The sequence below is a fragment of the Onychostoma macrolepis genome, chromosome 01, assembly GCF_012432095.1.
Source record: "Onychostoma macrolepis isolate SWU-2019 chromosome 01, ASM1243209v1, whole genome shotgun sequence".
Classification (NCBI taxonomy): domain Eukaryota; kingdom Metazoa; phylum Chordata; class Actinopteri; order Cypriniformes; family Cyprinidae; genus Onychostoma; species Onychostoma macrolepis.
Window position 1 is genome coordinate 29,175,122 of NC_081155.1, and position 26,230 is coordinate 29,201,351.

Consider the following 26,230-nt stretch of genomic DNA (forward strand, 5'->3'; position numbering starts at 1 on the left):
AACAGGCTCATTTAATCACAATGCTTTGAAATTATTTTATCACAATCAATGACAGCCACCGAACATCCCTATGACATGCTGCCAGATGTTCAGGGACTGCAGTGTATCTCTCTCTCCCTTTCACTCTATCTTTCTCTCTCACACACACACACACACACACACACATGCATGCATACACTCTAATCTCTCACTTCAGCTGAAGAGTCACTTGCTCTTGTGACAAAGGGGTAATTTGTGTTGTCAGGTTTTAAATTAATAACACTTGAAAATAGAACTTGACTTGAAAATTGGTCTATTATGGTGGCATCTGCTCATGGTGTGCAAATGTCACATATTAAATTTGATGAGGAATATAATGTAATATTTTATAACATTATACTAAAAGAAAACAAAAAAAACAAAAAAACATTTAAATGGTCAGGGCTGGTACATCACAAAATTCTGACAAAATTTTTGTTAAATTCTGAATTTTTGCACAAAGAATCTTGCTGACATTATAAGTAAAGCACAAGGAAATGTATTAAGTATTTAAATAAATATAACTTACATGTACAGGTACAATATGCTATGACCCATTGAAAGTTTCTTGTCAGAGTGATAACCATTGAGAAATATCACTTTAAGTGTACCACACAATGTATAAATTAAGTGGAGTTTATGGTTAATTTTCCTCTACCTGTAACATATATTTGACCTGAGCTTGTTAAGGCAAAAATGCAATAATTGCTAGTATGATGCCAGGGCTTGTAAACTCTAAAACATCTCTCCAAGCATAATATAAAACCACTGAATGTGCAAACCTGTGTTTGTCTGATGCACCCAAAATGGCTAATTTAATTTTCAGATGCTATTGATTTTTTTCCCTACTCCCTTTCATTTTCCTAATGAAACACTTCAGAGAAGTGCAGCACCAGGTTAATAATGAAGTTTTAATTTGCATGGATGCAGAAGGAATCACTTAAATTGAATCCAACTTTCTGTCTTTCCATTGCATTGCATGTGTGCACTTGGCTGGTCTGGATCACATCTAACAGAATAAGAAAAAACTTTTTTATACAATAGAGTACAAACTGGTCTTCATGCCATTTAAAAAGTGTGTGATTCCATGTATATGCATTTGTGAAATACAGGGGTATTTTAATGTTAACAAGAAGAGGTTGTTTAGGTCTTTGTTTTAAAAGACAGGGATAAAGATTATGAGAAATGCATTGATCAGTGGATAGAGAACTCCTTAAAACAAGCTTTCTTATGGAGATGATTGGGTCATTCATTTCACCACCTAACATATGAAAGTATTGACTGTTCCCACAGCCTCTCTCTTTCCTCTCTAACCCTGCCCAGGCTAAAATATATCAGGAGCCTTACAGTATTCAATAAGTCATGGATTTATTCATTTGCAAAACAGACAAACAAGCAATATATTAAACCGTTCTGTTATTGCAAGCGGATGATATTGATCAACGTGTTTGTGGTGAGAGTGACAGGGACATGATCTAGTATTTACAAGTGGTTTGCGCTGGCTTGTATTAAAAATCTGAGATAAATGACATATGTGTACGGTTCCTTTAATGGTAAAGGACACAGTCAACTGCTCCTCTGGATATAAATGCTTCCACAACAGGAAAGGACGCTTTTACAGAAGAAGAAAAACAAGCTGCAAGGCTGGATATGATTAATTATGAAATATGAACAATGACATTCTGCATTCCATTAATGGTTGAGTAAGTCATTTGGCAGGAAAGTGCTGTCGTTGCGGTGTGGTAAGGGACTGTTCCGTGTAACAGGATTCTCCATTCGGGTTCATCAACAGCTCCAAAACTGAGAGTCACATTTTTCCAGCTCTCACTCACAGATTTAAGTCACAGACAAAAGACAGGGGAGAGTGAGAGAAAATGAAAATATGTGCACTATCAGAAAATAAAAAGAATTAAAAAATAAAAATAAATGTCTGTACATTTATTTCACTGTATGGTACTAATATTTACCATTTGGGGGTACATACCATACAAATACATTTCCAACTGTGATAAAGGGTACAGCAGCTATACCTTTGAGCTGGGCCATAACAACCACAAACTATTAGGTGGACTACTCAAATTTAGCAATTTTAAAAAGAAAATATAGGCTAGGCTATCAATTACATGATTAAAGTATATCATATTTAGATGACAAGAGAAGAGACATTACCAAAGCCAGTTTCTGCATACAAGATATTATATATATATATATATATATATATATATATATATATATATATTAGTGGTGTCAAAATTAGCATGTTAAAGCAGGCGAAGCGGTACCGGTGACAAGGAGCTTCTGTAGAACAACAGTGAACATTTACATTTACATTTTGCAGATGCTTTTGTCCAAAGCAACTTACAATTGGGGAATACATCAAGCGATTCATCTTAAAGGGGCAAACAGACACAGGAAGTGCTCGTAATACCAAGTTTCAGGCATTGTTCAAATAAGTACAAGCTAGAAAGGGAAGGAATCAATAAAGAGAAGACTTTTTTTTTTTTTTTAGGTTTGAAGTCAAATAGTGTCGAAAGAGAACATGTCAGTACTGCCATATGTCAATAAAAACGGATTTTCCACTCCTGTCTGCCGTTATACTGTGCTTGTAGCATGTGCTCTTCAGTTGCATGGACAAATATGGCAGCGCGCGCTGTAGTATCACTTTATTTCAAAGCACGAAAGAAACTACGAGCATGAAATGTCGTGGTTATGTCCTCAGTTAAGTCGTGAAGTTACAAAAAAGGCGATTAAAGCTGCCTTAAAACTGTGCATGTAAGTATTTATTATTTATAAGTCACATTTAAAGCAGTATCAGAGCCGCATCAAGTTCAGCAGAGGCAGCTCTTAAAGTAGCAGCCAAAATATCCTAAAAACCAGCTGCTGTGATGTCTGTTAATCAAAGAACAAAATAAAAAGAGGAAATCAGTAACTTTTGTAGTTTTAAGCTTTGCCTTTATTTAATTTAGAATTTAGTGTTTGATAAATTATTAAATTACATTTTCTACTTGCTGAAGGGCACTGATAAATATGACATTTAATGGGTTTATATGAAGATTGTTTTAATTTCACTTAAATTAGTTGTTATTTTTTAAAAGTCTAATAAATGTTAAATTGAGAGCTCTCAATTATACTGTAATATTGAATGGTTATGGTCAATGGTTAGAAAAAAATTCATAGTGACATCAGTTGTTATCAATGATACTTCAGTCATAAAAAAGATGGAATTAAACAAATATTAAAAAATGTACTTTCTTTATGTTGTTTATACATTACTTTGAAGACTGAATGTGAAATTATTGCAATATAAATGTATATTTAAAAACTTATAATCGATGTAATCGATATATTGGTTTATCAGTAAATTTATTAGTATATTGGTTGGTCAGTAAACGTGGATCGTATCAACAAACACACTGTGCGATGATCATACTGTATTGTAGGTTATCTTTGGTCGCAAGACCGTGACAACGGCCGTCTTTGAACTTCTCTCACTGTACTACATAGGACCACCGATTAGGAGCCACGATCACAGAAATCGCCAAGATTGTTTCACGATGCCAATCTTTCGTCTGGGACAGCCGAAAATCGTGCAGTGTGTTTAGGGCTTTAAGCAAGGCAAGGCAAGTTTATTTATATAGCACATTTCATAACAGATGTCCTTGTGAGGTACAAAGAGATATGCCTTGTCACTATGACAAGCTGTTGAAGAATCCATAAAGATACAATTTGTGTGATGGCACTTCTTCTTTTTTTTTGGTAACACTTCATAATAACTGCACGCTATGAATAATTAGGTAAGCATTAGTAAATAGTCAGTTCATCCTTTATAAAGCATTGTTCCAACATTAATAGTCATTAGTAAGCAGTTTATAAATACAGCTATAAATGCCTTGTTCTTGATTTATAAGCATATCTATTACAAAGGAGATTTAAAGGCTCAGTTATCTTCCTAACAGAAAAAAAATAACTTGTCTGTTTGGAAGATAAATGAGCCTTTGTAAATGCTTTACGAGGTATGAATAGTCCTCACTTTAGATGAGCTCACAAAAATAGATGGCTGGCAACTACTAAATGTTTCATAACTACCTGACTTAATCATGAATTACAGCAGGAATATGTGTTAATAAAGCATTTATTAACACACTGAGCAACTATTATCATGTGTCTAAATAATAAGATTCATGAATGTACATTTAAATAGTTTATTAAATATTAAACACTTTCTAAATTATCTTATGAACCACTGACAACTCCTAAATAACTGGTTTGTAAATAACGTAATAATTTAGAAATTATAAACTGATCATTAATAAAGTATGAAAATACGGTAACACTTTAGAATAGGGAACACTTATTAACTATTAACTACGACTTTTCCCTCAGTAAATTCCTAATTTGCTGCTTATTAATAGTTAGTAAGGTAGTTGTTAAGTTTAGGTAATGGGTAGGATTAGGGATGTAGAATAAGGTCATGTAGAATAAGGCATTAATATGTGCTTAATTACTACTAATAAATGGCTAATATTCTATTAATATGCATGCTAATTAGCAACTAGTTAAGAGACCTTAAAATAAAGTGTTACCGAAAATACAATTATTAAACATTATAGATATGCTCAAGAACAAAACATTTATAGCTGTATTTATAAACTGCTTACTAATGCTTATTAATGTTGGAACAATGCTTTATAAATGATGAATTGACTATTTATTAATGATTAACTAATGATTCATAGTGTGCAATTATTATAAAGTGTTACCTTTTTTTTAATTAATTAATTTTTTTTAAATAAAAAGCACATTATTCTGACAGTAGAAACTATTACTTTGTGTGTGTGTGTGTGTGTGTGTGTGTGCTTTTTGAGCGGACATATTAACCTCCAGAGCAAAACACAAACCAACTCACCTCTGAGTCGTTGTGTACCATCTGCAACACCTTCTCTTTTCCATGCAGAGCTGATTACTGTCCCCATCACTAACGAGCTGCTGCAGTGCTATTGTCAATGTTCTGACTGAGGACTCACTTAAGGCATTCTGCACCTCATTAACAGTAATAAGTGGTATCTGCCACCTTCTTTGTCAGCAGGGTAAGCAATCAATAGGGTCATTTCACATCATAACAGCTACCGGGGCACATTACTATCTTGTTCATGGCGGGAATAGCAGCCATTAAGAGCTGGCGCAGATTAGATGAGAGGAGAAGACAGATGGAGAGAATTACATATGAGTAAGAGACAGATCAATAAATGGATAGCAATGAAGATAATTCTACAACCGGGAAAGACGAATAGAAGCCCCCTGTTCTTCTCTTAAGGGTGTGTGGCTGTGTGTATTGGGGCATACATGTGTGTAGTTCCATGGCCTGTTGCCCCTTGCTGCGTGGTGCCAGTGTGTTTGCACTGTGCTGTCATCACAAAACAACTCTGATCAAGGCTAATTAAAGCACTGCAGAGTCTGAACAGATGCACCCACTCCTTTAATTACAGGAAACCCAGTCTTTAATATTTTATAGAAATGGACTTAAGCATGGAACCCCAATGAGTCTGACATTGAGAAGAGGAGATCCTGTAAGCCAAATGCAAACGCAAAGAAAGTTTTATTTGTTAATGTATTTATTTAATTTTGTTAATGTATTATATTTATTACATCAGGTTTGTGGGATTCGACTTAGCTTTGTTGCTCTGAGACCCACTGTAGATCTCTGTGCATAAACACAAGTTGGGGAATCTTGTCATTAACATATGTAAAGCCTTCGATCTGCAATGGCACAAAAGACCAATACCAGAAAGGGGGAAAAGATTATCTTTCTAATCAGCAATTGTGCTGTTCATATTTAGAAGAAAATGGTTAAACATCTTCGGTGATCCACCATCTTAGATATTTAATATTTCATTTTATTCTAATGGTTTTACAGACCTTGAAAAATATATATTAATTATGAGGGATGTTTCAGATGCATAAAAATGTTTCAAATGCCTGGTTTTGGTGGGCCCAACAAGGAGGGAGGATAATGCTAAACCAAGCAGGCCCAAAGAGAAAAGATGTTTCATCATAAACTGGTGGGCCTCTTCCCACTAACCCATTAGCCAAACGCTTCACTGTAATCATCACAGAAAAGAAAAAAAAAATAGAAAAAACAAATACTGGCGATCAATTTTTGCCACTTTCTTTATCTCATTTTCCATCATTTTCTAGGCTAGACACAAAATCCCTTTTAATATAAATAGCTCAATAAGCACAATTACCAACGCAGAGTCAGTCAGAAAGTACAATAGTGTAACATAATTATAATAATGATATTGCTGTGGACATGTGTTAACACTCAGCTCGGCCATGAAACCCGCAATGAGATTGCATGAGCCCAAACGCTCTCTATGCGACTCTGCTGAGATGTGATATACTTAATGCTCTTTGATATGTACCACCCATTAAAAATAGATGGCAATAAGTCATTAAAGGCATGTGAATTAATTTAATTAGCCATGCACTGCTACGTGCAGCAGCATGAGGAAATGCATACTGCAAACAGAGAGAATGATGTTGATACGGGTCAGTGTGTAGGCAGGGCCGGATTAACCATATGGGCATTTGGACACAGGAAAGCTTTGGTGTGTGTACATTGAGTGATGGTGTAGGTGGGATAATCCAACTCAATTTATTAGCTAACACACACAAACAAGATTTATTTCATCAAAGCAAACCAACCCCATGGTCAGAGCAGAAGAGATGCAACAGCATAAATAAATAATTCTCATACACACAGACCACATCAAGACACATCAGCTTGGTCACTCGAACTAAACTGAACAAAAGACTTTCAAACAATGTTATACTTTTAAATGTCATCACTTCATCATTTATATTAGTAGGCTACTCTACATAACTTTTACAAGCACAAAACGTACATTTCTGTACGTTGTTATTGATGCTGAAACGTACAATTTGGACATATTACAACATTTAAAACATAAAACTGCTACATTTGTTTAGCTAATAAATGTAAAATATTTACAAATCTTTTATATCATTAAGATATTTGCATCAATGCATTTTTATAATTGTAATAATAAGCAATTTAGATTTTTAACCCACTTAGCCTACCCCCAAATCTAAACCTACCCATTTTATATCGAATAGGCCTATAAAAATATAAAAAACGTACTAGACTGAAACAGGAAAATTACAATTTTAGTAACAATATAGCATTAAAAGGGTATTTGTTTATAGTCGCTAATCCCACTCCTACCTCTAAACAACCTAACCATAACTATTTCTTTAAAATATGTAGCCTACAGTATAAATAAAAACATGACAGAAAGATAAGTTCAATCACAATAATTTATTTTTTTGCAAAAATATCAAAAGCAGTTTAAATGACAATGCATTGCAGCCGCAGTCCTCTCTGGCTAAATACAGTAGGTTTGTGTGAGGTGCAGAGCAGAATTTAAATTGTTAATCGCTGAAAATATTGACCAATGAACGACCAATGAACGTTCGATTTCTCTGCCGTAATCCTGTCGTAAAGCTTCTTGAAGCGGTAATATTTTAATTTGTAACGAGCGCGTCAGCTCAGCGCAAGCAATGCTGCTCACGGTCACTGCTCAGGATGGAGATGAAGATCGCTAAATAAAGGCTTGAGTTTGGTTCTGTTCTCATGACCGCAGGAACTAGGGGTGCTGAAGCAAACTCCCACCCAAACTCCCGCAGACCCAATCAACCATAACGATACGCCCCATTTTTATAGCATCAAATTACTAGCTAAAATCAAACATATCACAAAAACGAACAATTGAACATATATCAGCGTGATAACAACTACCTTAAATGACCAAAACCACATTTTGGAAAATTGTATTGGAAGTCTAATTAATTTTTTTGTATTTTGACTGAAGTCACATTCGTTTACATGCAGAGGGCGGGGTTTATGACCTGTACTGCAGCCAGCCACCAGGGGGCGATCAAAGAGCCCGCAGCTTCACTTTTAAGACGAGTGAGACACACTGAATTTGAATTTAAGCTGATCACGTGTTTGAACAACGGACAAATTATACAGCGAACAAACAACACATTATCAAAGAATATTACTGAAGCGTGAGTGTAAGCACTCTAAAACTATAAGCTATAATCAGTGATGTTGTCTGCAGTGTATGATGAATTAAACTCTTACATCGCACGTAGGTAGGCTACATCTGCACTTTGTTGTTTCTGATGAGAGAATTCGATAAAGTGCATTGACCAAAACTTTTGTATATCAGCGATGTTAATATTTAATAAAATCTCCTTAAATAATAGAAATAAAAGAAAAATTCTTGAACTAAAATCACAAAAGCACAAATATATTGGTTTGCATATAGGCTACATCTTCATTTGTATGTTAATCTATAAGAGTGTGGGCTGTTTATAGGATTTTGTCGAAAATCCCCCACCGTGGCCCCGCCCTGCCACATCAAGCCCCACCCCCCAGATAAAATATGTTCCCGCGGCTATGCTCGCACTCTTATGGTTTCACATAATGTACTTTTTCATGACTATGACAGGGTTTGTGAACAAAGTCTTTTACTGAGTTTATAGGAAATCAAGTGCTTAGCTAATGACCTTTTTTGCCCTCTGCCATATTTATGGCTTCAGTAAAAAAAAGTGTATGGTGATATGCAGTCTTTAGAGTCTATTTCCTCTGCTGTCCACCCATTAGGGCTGCACGATTATGACAAAAATCATAATTGTCGATAATTCCCTTGAAATTGTAATTGCGATTATTAATAACGGTTATTTTGGACATATTTATGCGATTGTTTGAAGCTGCATGCCATATTTTTATAGAAAATATATATGTATAGATTTGGTAGCACTGAACATGTAATAATAATATTACAAGTTTTGTCTCTTAGAAATGCAACAGAAATAGAACAGGAGCTTGAGTTCAGAGTAGCAGGAGCTTGAGTCGGGATGCAGATGTACATTTATTTTTATTAACAAAAACAGTACCCTTGTGAAAACTGTAACAGCCTCATCTTTTATACATTTGTAGGTCATAACCAAAAGTACAGCACCTCATTACCATGGTAAAAAAGTAGCCTAACTATATGGTTTCCATGGTGTTTGCATTGAAAAACAGTAACATAAAGACATTCAGTCAATTACACAGCCACATCAACTGACAGAATAATTAACAAAATAATGGAATTATATTCCATTTCTCCTTTAACATATTTAGTATATTACTAATATAATAATACTCAATATTAATATCCCACTTTTCTGCCACCGTATTGTTACCATTAGTGTTACTACAGTAAAACTATGGTAAATGTGGGTGATTTGTGGATTGAAACATCTTCTAACTGCTTCTGCATCAGTGTTGATGAGAATAACAGCGCCGATTTATTTGGCTTTGAACTAGTTTAAATTAAAGAGACGTGATTTGTACTGGAGAACTCTGCGCTGAGCTCGAGTGCTTCTTACTGGATTTCACAGTGTTGTTTAGCGCGTGATCGCGACTGGTCACTGTAATAAACGCATGCGCTCTAAGCTCGCACTGCGCTGTTTTCTTTTGAGGCGAGCGGATAAAAGGTCCGTGTGGCGCGCAATTCAAACGAGTACCGCTATTTTGTTCCGCTTTTGACACGTTTGGCGTTTAACATATCTATCACGCGCAACAGAGTGACAACGACTATCAGTTAGACAAAATGTCTTTTATCCAGTGTGTTTGAGTTTGTTAAACCCCGCGCTGCAAACACAGCTTAAGCACACAGAATAATGCAAGTGGGCATTTTTAATTGTTTATTTATTTTTGTAATCGCGGTTTTGAACGATTATGTAATCGTGGCATCCATAATCGTAATCGCGATTAGAAATTCGATCAATTGTGCAGCCCTACCACCCATACTCTCTGCATCACAGGCACCAGGGAACAAACATGAGTGGAAAAGTCTAAGACCTTTCTCCTCTTTGTACAGACATCAATAAAACCTCCATCACTCTTTTTAAGTAAAGTTGACCTGTCTAAACAAAGTCCTTTTCATTAACTGATGAAAGTTAGCATATGACAAAGTTGTGGTCAAAGTTGTGATGTTATGTTATTTTTTTTAATCCCATAAATTAATTTAATCTAAAAAATACATAAAAAATGCAGTTCACATATGAAATTTGAATTCACCTATTCTGTTTATGATGAGCATGTTTTTCACTTCTGCATTCAAATAAATTTTGATTATTTTATTTTAAGACATAAAGACAAAAATGGCAGGGTGACACAGCTGCCATTTTTATTTCTCAAAAGAGGACATTTGCAATAACTTTGTGGCTGTATTTTCTTTCTTTCTTTCTTTTTTATCATGGAGAATCTTATGCAATTGACCAATATTAAAAAACTGAACTGAACTGAAAAAAGTGAAATCATACTTAATAAAAAAAAAATAAAAAAAACTTGGTTTAGTCACTTTGTACCGTGAGAAAAAGTAAGACTGGAAGTTCTTCAAACTGGTGACACATTGGATAGGGAAATCTCTTAAAGCACCAGCACCTCCCATTTTGAACTCCCTAATCTGGGCCTCGTTTTCTCTTCGTCCTCACCCTCTGCCTCCCTTGGTCCTCTCAGGTTAGGTTACAACAGCAGGAATGAGGGAGTACAAGCGGTAACACGAGGTACCATTGGGAGCGATGGCCCTAACTGTCAGTGGTGTGCAGATAACAGGTCCGTACCCCCACCACACATCCCACTTTCAAAATGCTCCAGCCCTTCTCAGGAACTTGCCAAAAGCAAACACCTACTCACTGCCTCAAACACACTTGAGCACTCTCACGCATAGTAAACACACACACACACACATAGATTCTCAGAGAGGGAGGGACAGAGAAGGCAGACCAAAATCCTCTGTTCCACTGTTTCTCTCCTCCTCTCTGCATGTGTCTTGTCAAATTTTCTTCAGCTAGTATTGTCGCAGGGTATGTATTTTTCTTAAAAGTCGCAGTTTAAAGAGACTGAAATCCCTCTTAGTGTGTGCCACAGTCTATTAGCCTCACCTTTTTCTATTTGTTCAACCACCATTTGTTCAACCAAGTGTTTTCATGTCTCTCTCTCTCCCATTTGAAGCGCTCAGTCAAAGGCTTCCTCGGCCACTCTCCTGAGGCCCAGACAAGGACCTTTGACACTCTTGTGGCAATAAAACATTCATGTGACTTGGAATCTGAACACAATGCAATTTCCCTGGTTTAACCTGAAAGGAATGCACTAGTCACAACAGACTACATCATACTGCCATTAGGCCCTGCCAAGGAACTGCTTTTCTGGCTCTGCTTGGCTGCCTTTGACGGGAAAAGCACAGAAAAAAAAGGCGGTGAAACAGAGAAAGAGACACACAAAGCCCCATACATGCTGAGTTTGCAAAGGGGCCATTTCTGACTTCCTCCGGTGACTGTCTCCACCTACTGTTACACACATTCACACACATACACAACATACAGAGATGCTCACGTATACACTCACATACTGATCTAAGGATTCTTTGGGGCTGACCTCAACACCTCACGATCCTGTGATGCATGGATTTTTTTTTTCAGCAGTCACCACCCTATTTAGCACATACATGCACAGACACTGCAAACACAAACATTTTCATGCAAAAACACATTTTTCCCCCATTGTACTGGCTGTGGTGTCTCTAAAGATTACTTTAAAATCATAATAATACAAATAAACACAACTAAAAAAAAGCACAAATAGTACAAAAGAAGGAAAAGGTTTTTATTTTAGGAAGTTACACATTTTTCTGCCTGGTTCTGGAGAGTACTTCTTCCCTGAATGGAGTTTCTCTATTAGTGCTATCAAGCTCTAGATTGGTGCTTTATTGAGTGTTTTATGGGAGCTGTGGACAGAGCAAGCGGGCATCAACCTTTCAGCATCTAATCACACAATACACTTGGGAAATGCTGGTTGGGGGGAGGGGTTGTCACTCTCCACACTGAAGAAAGAGAAAAAAACACACACACAAAAATAAATAAATAAATAAAAACCAAGAGAGGAAACACAAGGAAGGAAGCAAGGAAGCAGAAAGTACAACTAATGGCAGCTAGCACTGGTTACTGTCTACGCATGTACTGTATATACTGTATGTGTATGTGTGCAGAGGTCACAAACTGGTCAGCAGATGGAGGGTATTTAGGCTAAGTTAACATCCAAAAACAAACAGTCTCCCACTCACTCCAACACACACAGTCACTACATCTACAGTAAGTAGTGGGTCACCAGAACATCTGCACCTCTTGGAAAAGGTGTGAATATGGTTCAGAGCGGTGAAGCCATTGACAGAAACAGAAATACATTGATATGTCAAATTACACTTTATTAAAGCACAGACATCTGCTGTACACCGTAAAAAGTGTTAACTTGCAAATGTGACCTTAACAAGCAATATCTGCCTGATTTAACCCACTTTAAGATTAATTTAGCTATATTAAATAACATTTTTGACTTGAATAAAACCGGTTAATTAAGATGTTATATGTTTTTTAAGTGCAGCCTGCTCCACTCAAATACCCTGCAAATGACTCTAAACTCTGAATATACCACCTTTCAGGAAAATGGTTATGCAGAAGTCATATTCAAGCCACACTTGGCACTGTTTCTGAGCTGAGGCGCTGACAGGAAGTAAACCCTACCCCCTACCCCAAATTTTCAGACTCTTTCTATGTCGTGCCAGTAACTCATCAGCAAATATCTATGTTGTGGCCTATGTACACACTAATAATATTTGAATGCAGTTGTGAACTGAGCTGAACTGAGCTCATGGTAAATCTATTGCCACTGTGTGTGGCCTGACACAGTCTGGATATGACTCAGCCACTCTCTCCAAGGGAACCTTGGGAACTGCTTATGGAACACTTTGGCTACCTAATAAAAATGTGGACTCTCAGTGCAGCCAAAATCCTATTCTGACCGACTACAGCTCCCAGTCAATGTCAGACACAGCTGGGAGACACAGATTCCACTAGATCCTGGCATAACAGATACTGGCCGGGGTTACGCTGAGTTAGCCTTAATTATTCCCATAGTTTCATCCCACTATAGGGGGGTTTAAAAGGAAGAACTCAATCTAAATTTGATGGACTCAACATGGTGATGTACTACAACACAGAAGTGATTTTTTTTTTCCTCCCCAAGAGATTGCGCAAGTGTTTATGTGGGTGTGGTTGTGTGTCCTCAAGACAGGGAGAAGCTGGGTTTGCTATGGGTCACAGCTGAGGTGTGTCTGCAATATGTGTGTGTGTGTGTAAGACAGAATTAACGAGAGTTAAAGAGAGAGCGTGTGTGGCCCGACAGAGAAAGAGAGAGAGAAAGAGAGAGCAAAAGAGGGGCTAAGGGGAAATGGGAAAGAGTTGTTAAGGAGAAAATGAGCCCACGGCAGCACAACAGTGAGCGGGCGGTGGCAGCTGGCGTACTGTGCTAATTCAGCACTTTAACAAATCAATGCCACTTGACAAGTACTTTCCCAACACATCACATTCAGAAAGCCTCTCTGTGTGCATGTTTGGATGTACATACACAAATCTTTCTACCATATAAGAGTTACAGTGTTTTAGTGGGTGATAATTCTGTCATTATTTACTCACCCTCATGTCTTTCCGAACCTGTGTGCTGAAATTTTCTGTGAAATACACAAGGAGAAATTTTAAAGAATGTACCACATTGTTTTTTTTTTTGTTTTTTTTGTTTTTTAACCATGGCAAAAAGAAAGAAAAATCTATATAAATGTATCATATGTGTAAGTCTTTGATCCAGGAATATTCTTCATTTTCAGTACTTATTGATATGATTGTGTTTGCATACAATATTACCAAAGCATTATAAAAAAGTAGTGACAATAAAAATAATTACAATACAGAAATTACAATATTAAAATAACACATACAATAAAATAGTATGATGGTATGATAACGTGCTAAGTAATGAATAAAATTAGGAAAGACATACAATAAGCATGTAACAAGATATTATGAACCAAAAATACTGTAATATTATGTACACGGACAGTTATTGGTTATATTGATCAAAGAAGTAGTTGGTTTCTGAGGTTGTGCACTGCAGGTGAAAAATGAATTTGGCTGCAATTGATCGGTAATTGTCTTAACACCTGCATTTGAGAAATTTCTGAAGAACTGGAAAACTGTGGCAAGAGGTTTGAGAGAAGTGCTTTTCTCTCATTTCTTTACAATTACTACAGTGAATATGAAATGAAAATGTTTCCTCCCGCTGCAGCTCTCAAATCTTTAAAATGAACATTTTAATTCTGTGTATTCAAACTACCGTTAGGTTAACTTAGTTGCAAGAGCATTTGGCATATTTGGCATTTGGTGAAAATAAAAATCTGGTGATCAACGTCAATGCAAAATTTTTATTCTTTTTTTTAAATCTGAACATGTATGCAAATGAGATTTTCAGCAAATATTGACTGAAACACTTTGGCCTAATCTTCATATAAACCTTTTGTGTGACTTATTAAATACAACGCATGAGCTGTATAGACTACAAGTTCTAATATTTTTCTTGTGTTCCTTTCTGGAACGTGCCATGGTCACTACAGACTGTGTATGGAGAAGACCTGCATACAATTTTTCAACATTTCTCCTTTTGGTTTCTACGACATGAGAGTGAGTAATGACATAATAATTTTGCCCTTGGCCCCAGAATGTCCATTTATGTCAGACCACTTTAGGAAATCCTGACAGAGAGACAAGAGAAAGAGAAAGGAGAAGTTAACCTTTTACTTTTCTCCTTCTTTCTAGGCTTCAACTCTTTTGACTGAAATCAGGGACAAAAGAAGCATGGTGGGGTCACAGTAAAGGGGACACAAGGTTGTGATCATCTGTCTATCATGCGGTTTTGTCCCTTATTCCCTCATTCAGACTTCAGCTGAAAAAAAAAAAAACTCCTACTGAGGCATCTATATTTTTATGCACTAAGCATACATAGCTGTTCTTTGTATTCCTTTTTTGTTGTTGTCATTGTTATTTATTTAGTTGTTTGATTGCTTGTATCATTTGTGTGGCCCATCTGGTTTCACACTCTCAAGTGTGTGTTCTATGTTGGTTTACAATTTAAAAGTATAATTTAGATTTTTTTTTTTTTTCTGTTAATGTGAATGGGAGTCCACCCCCTTGAGAGCTTGTATGTTCCTCCACTCCTGTCAGCAGCTGTAGGCAGTAATAACACACACAAGACCTTTATCAATACTCTTATGTATTCAATTTCAAAACAAGAACATGTTCCCTCTTGTCTGTGTGATGTGGATCAGAGAACGTAGCTCATGCTGGTTCCTTCTAGTAACAAATGTAGCCAGAGGCCTTTTTCAGGTCTAAAGCACGTTGGGCTGTGTGAATTAGCTGTGCGCTGAATCTCAAAAATGCATTAACATTTATTCTACACAGAAAGAGAAAGACCAAAGACTGCACCTTTAAAGAAAGCAGGCCTCTGCTTCACAATGATGATAATAAAGCCATTAAGACCAAGTGTCTGTCATGTAAGAATATACAAGGGGCTTTAAAAATGCATCCATTCACCATCTCTATACGTACACTGGCCAACATGATTAAGTCGAGGTAATGGAACAATAGCTTTAATAAGAGATGCATTCTCACATTTGTCTCCTCTAGAGTTTGAATTTTCAAAGGATTTCAATTTTAATATTCATTTCATAGCTCTATTCTCTACATACCAGCAATCGTATAGTTTGCCTCTGTTTTATTCTGCTATTTAAACTCATTTCAATTAAGTCTCATTAGCTATGAATAATAAATTATGTATGTACAGTATGTTCGTATGCACATATGTGTACATACACATTTTTGGATAAATCAAATTAAATTAAAAATAAATTAAAACACACACTCTTTGTGTGACAGAATTCCTTTACTCCTCAAGTCATTTGTCTAGACTACAGGACAAGTCAGCAAAGTTGTATCCCAGACAGAGAGAAAGAGAGAGAGAGAGAGAGAGAGAGAGTCCATCCTCAACCCTCCCTACTGCCCGTGAGGTGATTACACTCGTCTTTTCCCCAAAGTAAACCGCCCATTCTTATCGCTGCAGTACAGTTAATCCTGCCTCTCTGTCCCTCAGGGGTGTCAGAGAGGTGGGGAGGGGAAACGCTGGAAGGAGAACACATTTGCCACTTGTCTATGACACATAAAACCCGAGGTCCTTCAGGCAATCAACTTTTACCTCACATGTATTTGCTCATCTGAAGACCCCTGCCAGCTCAACTGCTAGTAAAGGGGGGAGGGGGGGTCACAGGAGAGACAACCTAAATTAACACTTGACATTCAATACGGTCAGGCCCTTAATTGGCCAGAGCCTTCCTTAGAAAGCAATTTTCTATTCCCCAAACTACCTCAGGAGTGTCGTGCATGAAATGAGGTTGAGGGGGAGCGTATTTGCGTCTGTGTGTGCGTACATTCATGGCACTACAGATGCAGCGTGTTCAGTGGCCTGATGGTCCCTTCTTCACTCTAATGAGTGGAGATCAAATATTGGTACGCGATATGAGTTGAACTGAGACAGGAGCTCCCAACCCCTCTGACAAACACGCGCACACACACACACACACACACACACACACATGGTTACCCCTCCTTGCTTTTTTGTTCTTTGTGAGTTATGACAAGTGTCTGGTGACCACAAAATGCCAGAAGCAACCTCTGGGCACTTTATTTTATGTGCTCACTCTTCTCTAAACAACACACACATGCACACACCCGCACGGACACAGACAGACGTGCATAGCGTCTTTTCAGCCCTCTCTTCACAGAGGATACCGTTACCGGTGATGCTATTAACGCTTTCAACCTGAAAGGAATTACACTTCCTTTAGCTGATCAGACAGCATTTTAAACTTTTAAATGCATCCTCTATCTGTAATCCCCTCTATGCCACGGGTATTATCAATTGACTTTAAGACCAGATAATGTACTTCTCACACACATATGCTCCTGGAAATAGAGTTTCACTTCACATGATTATAATCCCCACTCCTTGAATCGTGTAATAGTTGTTGAATGGGTGCAAATCAATAGTGCTGAAATAACAGAAGGCTTGCCTACTGTTAACTGCCCATGTACATCTCACGCAACGTGAGACGGATTTATCCGCACGGGTCGATGCGATGCGAAGCACAACCCACTCCCTGAAGCAAACAGGGATTCGCATTTTAGACTGTCTTAATATATCTCAAATATTTAAATATTCTTTTGGATATTACTGGTCACTCAAAAAAAAAAAAAAAAAACATATGTTACAACAAAACATTCTATTAATGTACTCAATGGCATGTTCTAAATATTAAAAAAAAAAAATGGGTAGGCGCCAATAAGGTGAAACAAACAGCCCCAATCCTCTTTTGTGCTAGAAACGGGGCCATTATCAGAGAGTGTCTCCACTCTGCTACAGTCAGCAGCTCCTGATAAGGACAGGGAACTCTGACCTCTTTGGTTGCCTAGATACACTGGCCACTTCATTTGGAGTCTATCACAAGAGCAAATGAGTTTGTTTGAGCTTTAATTGACACCATGGATTGGAGAGAAGGAAGAGCAGTACCGCTCAATATATGACAATAAACCCACCCTAAATCACATCTGCTGTGCATCTGTGAACCATGGCGCTGTGACTTTTTAAGCATTATATCTAATTTGATTATTTAACATGCACACTTTTACACAGGCGATATGCCAGTGAATTCATTTTTAAAATGGAACCCTTTTGATGATTTTTAAAATGCTTATAAAAATTGTTACACTACACATTGCTACACATGCATTCCCCTCTGAAATAAAAAAATAAACAGAATAAACTAATTTGGCAGACATGAGTTAAGTACTGGACAAATTCATCCATTCGAAGAGTTTCTGAACTGCAAAAAAAAAAAAAAAGTAACGTAAAAATAGTAACATCTAAATTCTTTTAATTCAAAAATATAATTTAACATCACTGAACCAACCTGTATGCATTAATTTATAACAACAAAACAAATATTTATATTTTAGAAATAGCAGGTAGAAATAGCCCTTTAATGTAACAATTGCAGGTTACCGCTTTTTACAGTGCAATGTTTGGTATGTTTGCGGAGTGGAATGATCCTGAGATATGCCTCATGAATGCCCATGCTGTGTGTTTCCACAATCTGGGCTGTATCAGTTTAAAGCAAAGCAAGAAATGCATTTTCCCTCAAGCCTAGAGCTACAACACACACTAGCACAAAAGATTTTGATATAAAATACGCCTCTGGTTGATTGCCATTGTGGATGATGACAGCACAAGCCTGCATACACGTTCACACACACTTATACACACACACTCGCATATCGACATTTTCTACAAATGCTGGTCATAATTCATCAGGTTAAAACAGAAAAGCACACATGAAACAGAGGTATTTCAGAATTAATCTAACTTTTTCGAATTTTTCATGCATGAAGGAAAAGATCAAAGAAATGTTTACATGCTCAGTAAATTTCTTTTGATACGCAACTTTGTGATGGTGATGGAGGGTAGTGAGGGAATGGCTTTTTTGTCTCTTTTCTATAAATATAATAGATAGATCTCAGACAGTTTTGCATTGTAAATAAAAATATTATATATCTTGAAAGTCAAGGTTCAAATATTTTCAAGCTGATCAAGAGCTTTTCTTTAAAGTAAAATTACAAATAATTATTGAATGAAAAGAATTCCTTGCATAAATGGATTAACTGCAAATGTTTGTAAGTTTTGTTTCTTTCGAAAACATGTGATCGTTGTCACTCTGACACTGTAGAACCTATTTCAATCTAAATTCTATTCATATTTATTTTTAATAAGTGACTTTACACCTGACATTAGTCTTTAGGAACTAATATCAGAGAATAAACACAAGAATGTCAGTCCAACAGCCAAATAAAGCATTTTTTCTTTGCATCAGTATTGCCATTTTTATATGACTTGGACTGAGTGCTTTACTTTCCCGTGCTCAACAGCACCAGTGTAGTGTCACTAATGAGGAAAATCACTGTGAGCAACTGAAATTACTGTCATTATCTGCGGACATATGTAACTACAACAGTAATAATGGTGGAAGGTAGTAGTAATAATAATAATAATAATAATGGTAAATCAGCCACAACATTAGATGAAATTATGGTGACACAGTCAAACCACACAGCAAAATGGAAAATGAGAGACTCTTTCCTGCAAGAGGGGAGTGTGATTTTCTTGTCTGTGTTTTGTTGATGGGAGAAATTGCCCTCTTAGCTGTTTAAGATAGCGGCCTCTGAATGTGCCAGTGGCATTGGCAACAACCCAAAAAAAAAAACGGGAAGCAAAGAAAGAGATGTCATGCTCTCATTTCATGGCCCATGTTCCCATTACATTATCATCAAGATGCACGGTTTGCCAAAATATTGTAGTTATTGTTCATTGCCCTCAAACAAACAAATAGTTTCATTTAGTTGTGTAACATTATTTGTTTATGTGTGGTATGTGTCTTTAGAAGTTGCAGAATTACTGAATAACTGCAGTGCATACAGTTTTTAATTTTTGTGATTTTTTGTTAAAGAAGCTGAAAAGAAGGTACATTTTGTATTGTTGTTCATAATTTAAATGTAATTGCTAAAACCTCGATTTTTGATTTCCTATAACCTTTTTAATCTTACACATAGCAGATAAATTCTGTTTCCTAAAATTTGTCTGAACAATATCTGAGGTTATTCTAGTTGCAGAAAAAAAAAGAAAGAAAGAAATGTAAAAAGTGAACCATTTGGTTTTACCTGGATATCTGCATAAATTTGCCAAAATGTTTTCCACATCTTTGAAATGAACATTTGTGACATGATCTATCACTGGGGGTGCTGACATTTGATTGGCTTTACATCACCAGATGGAAGACTCTCACACCTGTTAAATATGTTAAAAGTGATAATAAAATCATGCATGTGAGAGCTTGAAGAGCATAATTTTTCAGGATCTCAGGTGGTGTAAAGTTGAAATGTGAGACTGACTGCAGCGTCCCAGAGTTAAAGATGAAACCCAGTGGTAAAGTGAAAACACTCAGCAGGCTTTGGGGTCTGACTGTCTGATTTGAATGACCTTTACGGAAGGGCAGGTGTTTTCTGGATTGGACGTGGCATAACTCCATCCCAGTGAAGGTCTCAGAGGACTTGATAACTGACTCCAGTGACTCTAACTGACTCTTGTTAGAGCAACTGTAAATCATAATGGAACCTCTTACCGGCATTCCGGGACTAAAGCTCTCAGGCACAGACAGCAGCGGCGGCAGTATGTTAGCGGGAAACCTGAAAATCGTCTCTGTTTATCAGACGCTTTTGTATTCAATACTGATAAATACAGGATGTGCACATCAAGATCAAGTTAAATCTCTGTATCTGGTTTATCTCCTTTATATCGTTTATCTCATTTCATCTTTTTTTTTTTTAATTTCAATGTAATCAGTAAATAAAATTAAAAAGTTGTACAGTCTACAAATGAAAAAACTGTCTAGAAATTAATAAATGAAAAAAAAAAAAAAAAACTTTCACTGTCATCATATAATTCCAACACATTCTTTCTTTGTTTTAAAACGTCTGGTCTCCGCCTCTGTGTTCACAACACAGCCATCTTTCTACTCCTAACTAGGTTATGATACCTCTGCTCACTCTTAAATAATTTAGGAACTGAGACCTTAACACTTATGAACATTTATTCATAAGTGTAGCAAGAAAATCCAAATTGCATCATTCTTAGAGTAAAAAGACTAAAATTTTACTTTAAGCAGCACTGTAAATACCACCACAGGTCTTTTTTTAAGTTCTGTTGAATAGATTTAAATATATATTAAATATACATTTAAAATACATTTAAATATATTCACAACTAGAAGTTTTGTGTAAGATATGCAATTTTTTTAAAAGTTTTTTTATGCCTTTTTGTAGAGTATTTAAAAACATGAATTAATAAAATGTTTATGCAAATTTTTGTGTGGATCAGTTTATATTTACATGGAGGTAGTACACAGGGTGTCTCATCTGCGGGAACACAGTCCCTCAGGTCTCGCCTATCAGATCTCTCTGTCTCTAGATGAGGTCTAAGAGGCCTCTCTCTCTCTCTCTCACACACACACACACACACACACTCTCTCTCTCTCTCTCTCTCACTCTTTCTCTCTCTCAGATCTCTAAGGTCTGAAGGGCAGCTGCTGCATTCTGATTGTGTCAGGCGCTCGGGGAACTAACAAGACGCAGAATGATGGTAATGTCCCCTCATTACCGTTACGCCGGGGGTGGTGACATCCTGACTCTAAGACTATTGAAACAGCAGTTTCCCTTTTAACCAGGACTTCCCTTCTGTTCAAAAAAAAAAAAAAAAAAAATACTTTTTAAAGCTTTGACTAGCTTGACAAGGACCAAAAATACACTGGAAAAAAATGGTAGCGCCTAAATTAAGTTGTTTTTTTCAAAAGATCAAAAAATAGTGTTTAATATCACTGAATCAACTTAAATATATTAATATATACCAACAAAACAGATTTTCATGGGTTAAATCAGGTAGAAACAGCTCTATATGGTAACAATTGCATGTTAACACTACAGAGTACTGCTGCATTAAAAACCAGCTGAAACTACTTGATTAAGCAAATATTAAGAAAATATAGACATCTGTTTCATTGCAATCCCTCATTTGAGCGGTTAAAGAATTGTTTTACATGCATTACTTAAAGGAGGGTATCAGTGCAAAATGTTGTCACTATTAAAAATAATTATTCAACATTTTTCAATAGTTTCAAATGGCTTCTATTTGTGTCAAGTGTTTAACAATGTAATCTGAATTTCCTCATGGGAAAACACAGCTACCAACACTCATTTCAACACTCATCATCCTGATAAGAGCAGAGCAGATGGTCTGACATTTTTAGCGTGTCTATGTCTATAGCAATGACTGCGTCCATGTGTCGCCACAGAGAGCGCAACATCACTTCTTCTCTTCTATGCTACGCTGGAGACAGTATTGCTCCGTTTTCTGACACTCCAGAAATATATTCCAGAACGAACATGTGAGTGGCCGTGTCACCCCTGAGGACAGACAGAGAGCAGAGAAGAGGCACTGCACGAGCATGTGAGTGATGTGCCCAGTGTCAGCTATTGATCATAGCCCAAGGAACACACAGATCTCAAACACCTACTCATATCCACTCACCGCTCCAGAGAATAAAGGAAAGATAGCAACCAAATCTTTAGTGAAGCTGAATGAAAATCTTAACTGGATCGATTTGTGTGCTTTTCAGTGTGGGACTGGGGGTTGAGGGAGGGGGGAGGTTGTCCCCGTTGTGAAGTGCTGATGAATCTGCCTCCAAACTGGCTGCAAGCCAGTATCACAGAAGAGTGAATTTCTCTACCCACCAGGGACCACTTCCCCTTCCCCAAAAACAACCTGCTTATGTCCCACACTTTCACTCACTCCCTCTCTTCATCTTGCGCTCCCTCTCTTCGCTTTGAAATATTGAAGATTAACACAATTTTAAAAAAGAAAGAAAGAAAGAGAACGCAATTTGAGGACAAATTAAAAGAGCACTAAAAATCGGGGTTTAAGATTATAAAATATCAGACATCTAATTTTAAGAAAGAAAAAAAATCTTTTTTGTGAAGAATGTTCAAAACACAATAACAGAGTATAGTGATATTTCTCAAGAGCATTTTAGCTTAATATTCTAACATTGCTTTGTAAACAGTGAAATTGAGGGAATTAAATCATGAATATTAAAACTAATTTAACACAGAAACCGCTATAAACAACATGTTTATTAAAAGCCATAACTGTAGCATATTGATTAATACACTAATTATGTAATCACTTAAATGGAATGAGAAATACTGAATAGTTTTTTTATTTGTTTGTTTGTTTGTTTTTTTTCAGGGCAGAAACAATAATAACTCCAACAAATCGCCTCGACAGTAGAGATGTAGGCAGAGGTGTAGGCAGCACAATAGTTGGCATGTATCGCTTATGTACGGACATAATAAACACACGTTCACACACACTCAAAAAGTACAGAACTCTCGTATCCAGTCGCCAAACATATCTCGCCCTTTTCTCTCTCATCTTCTCATCACCTCTACATGCACCTTTTTGTAACTCTTGACTTCCACAATAAAACACGCCAGCAAGCACTCTCGCTTTACCACAAAAACAGTGAAAAAAGTTTACCACTCTCTCTCTGATCCTCTCCCCGCCCTCTCTGCTTCCTCCACATTCCAGTTTCTCCTTGAAAACATTAAGAGGCTGTCTGTCAGGGAAAGCGAGAGGAATTAGGAAAGAAAGCATCCCTGAGCCAGGTGAGATTACTCCCCTCAACTGAGTCCATTACTTAACAGGGTCAGTAGTTAACGGCAGGAGCCAGATCCGTTCAGCACAAAGACCTCTGAACCAGCAGCCTCTCTTCTGTACAGTGGCACAATAATTTGTAGAGTTTTCCACAAACGAAAACTGAAATTCAGCTTTCCCTTTAGTTGCTGTTTTACTTAATAAAACACTGTATTTATTTATGTATTTTCCAACATATGCTCAAACAGTGACTAAACAGGTTTGCTCATTTTAGCTGCAGATCTAATTTGCCTCGGTTTTGACAATGACCCTGTGACAGGCACCTTCCTGCCACCAAAGGTTGAAACAGTCACGCTTCCTGTGGCTGCTCCATCTTAGTCAGCACTAGCTGCACCGATGGTATTGGCACTGCCCTGGGCTCTGCTCTATCTGCCGAGAAAAGGTGGTGGGTGTCTCCCTAACCACATATCCTCTTTCACTCTCCTCTCCTCTCCTCTCCTCTCCTCCACTCCACCCTTCTCTTTCTCTCAACCAAGGCCAGCCAAGAGTCGTTTCATCTCGCACCCACACACACATGCAGCACACAGAGGGGAAAAAAAACACTTCACTATAATCACATGTACACACACTCCTGTGCACATACTCAAACATACACCTGATCAAAAAAAAAAAAAAAAGGAGAGAGAGCGACAGATATAAGAAGAAGAAGAAGAAGAAATAAAAGACAATATATATACACGGTTACGCCACTAACGTAGGCTACATGATCAGAATTTAAGTCTAAAAAAGTCCTTAAAAAGAAGAAAAAGAAAGTAGAAAAATTTAATAAATGTCGTTGCCAAAGTCTGAAAGGGACCTTATTAGTTCATATATTTGTTTCATTCGGGAAGCTATATATATATATATATATATATATATATAAAATAAAAATAGGAGCACCAATAAACCGCATATAACGCCTAATTGTAGGTGTAAAAATGTTTTGTTTTTTTTCTTCCCCTACCGCGTTTAGTTTTCAGATCTCAAAATATAAGAGAAAATTATACATGTTTAATAAATTAAATATATTAAATTTAACACAATCGGGCAGCTCTTTTATGGCTGTTTTAGCTTTATTGTTAACAATTACTTTCAATATAAGTCTATGTCTAACACACTTGTCGCACCCGCAACCCGAAGATTTTTAGTTTTTGCGTCTTTCATTTCATCAGTCAAGACCTTAAAATATCAAAATTCATCATTTAAGAGTAAAGAAATTATCCAGTTACAGTGGTTTACGTTTTGATTTGGCGATTAAATTAATTTGCTGCTAAATAAGACTGGCGTTTTCAGCAAATCGTTTTTGCAGAAAATCTTTAATTTCCAGTTTCATTCGTTTTAAAATTATAATTATTATAATTAACAATAACAATAATAATAATAATAAATATAACATTAATAACAACAACGTATTTGCCGTTGCCGTTGTATTAGCCTATTCATTCGAAAATTTCTGTAAAGTTGTCATACAAAATCTACACATCTACAATATAAAATATTTTTACATTTATTTTTATTAAAAATTGCCATTCATGGAATGGGCAACAGGGGAAAATAACAAGTTGTGCAAACATGAGAGGATGCTGAGGGAAGGACTCTTATAGAGAGTGGTGGACTTCGACTGCACCAGCATCTCAGAGGTTTCACGGGAGATCTGATCAGATTCAGCACCAGAAAAGCGTTTACAATGTGAACTGATCACAGCCTTGTTTCAGCACCGCGTGTCAAATGAATCACATCAAATGAAGAACCTTTAAGTGCTCGTTCATACTGCAGCCGATTAGTCGAGATTGAGCAATTAGAACCCATTAATAACCAAACCCACATTAACAAAACCAGGCTGCTGCATAAAATAAACCCCAGCACAAGCATCCAGAATATTTGCTCATGTGGTTTTGATATTAATATCGACCATTACACGTGGTCAGTAGTGTCAGTATCATTTGTGGAAATGCGCAGGTACTTTTAATTTAAAAAAATTACAAAAAAAAAAAAAAAAGAAGAAGAAATTGGAATCGGAAATTAATTGAAGATGAAGGTGTCTTGATCTTCTTGATAACAGTTAGCCTACAGATAAAGCTGAAATTAACTTAAGACGCACATTTGGTTTAAATTACACGCCCAAAAAGGTTTGCAGCCGCTATTTTACAAAATACATTCAAAAATACGCATTAGCAAAAAAACATATTTAGGGGAAACAGCTGCAAGTGTTTCACTGCTTTTTAAAGAAGGAACATTAAAAAAAACATAGCAATATATATATATATTGATTATGAATAAGAGTATTGGTTTTTTGACATTTCTCTATAAGTCTTCTTTGACATTCACTCAAAAAGGTTTGCATGCACATCATTTACTGTATGATATTTAAGCAGCACAACAGCATTTGAAGAGCTGAGACAATATTGTTCTGACAAAATAATTAATATAGCAGCCACACAACGCTGTCATCAATGTTCAATACATACGAGACTCTTTTAATAAAATTATTATATTCAATGATTACTGAGTGATTTACAGTCGAATTCAAATAAACTGCATTTGACTTATGACACTCATATTTTAAGTCAAGGATAAACGGTATAAACATTAATCATCCGTTTTTAACAAATGTTCAAAGCTGCGTCATAATACAAGAATGCAGAAGAAATTATTTAGAGAATTTGACTTGGTCACTAAACGCTTAGGGTCTATACAGAATGTCCGTTAACTTGTCATAAGTGTAAGAACCCTATAAAACTCATAGTGTTTTCGTGAAGGATTTAAGCGCAGGACTGAATCCACCTGCGCCGGAGATCCGATGCGCCGCAGAGCGCAGCGCGCGACTGATCAGTACCATTC

General features: G+C 36.6%; 1 protein-coding gene across 5 annotated transcripts in view; it reads right to left on the reverse strand.

Annotated features, from left to right (window-relative positions):
* The window catches only part of bnc2 (basonuclin zinc finger protein 2), a 205,055-nt gene that overhangs the window by 116,211 nt on the left and 62,614 nt on the right, over positions 1-26,230 (reverse strand). The gene's annotated exons all lie outside the window — the stretch shown is intronic.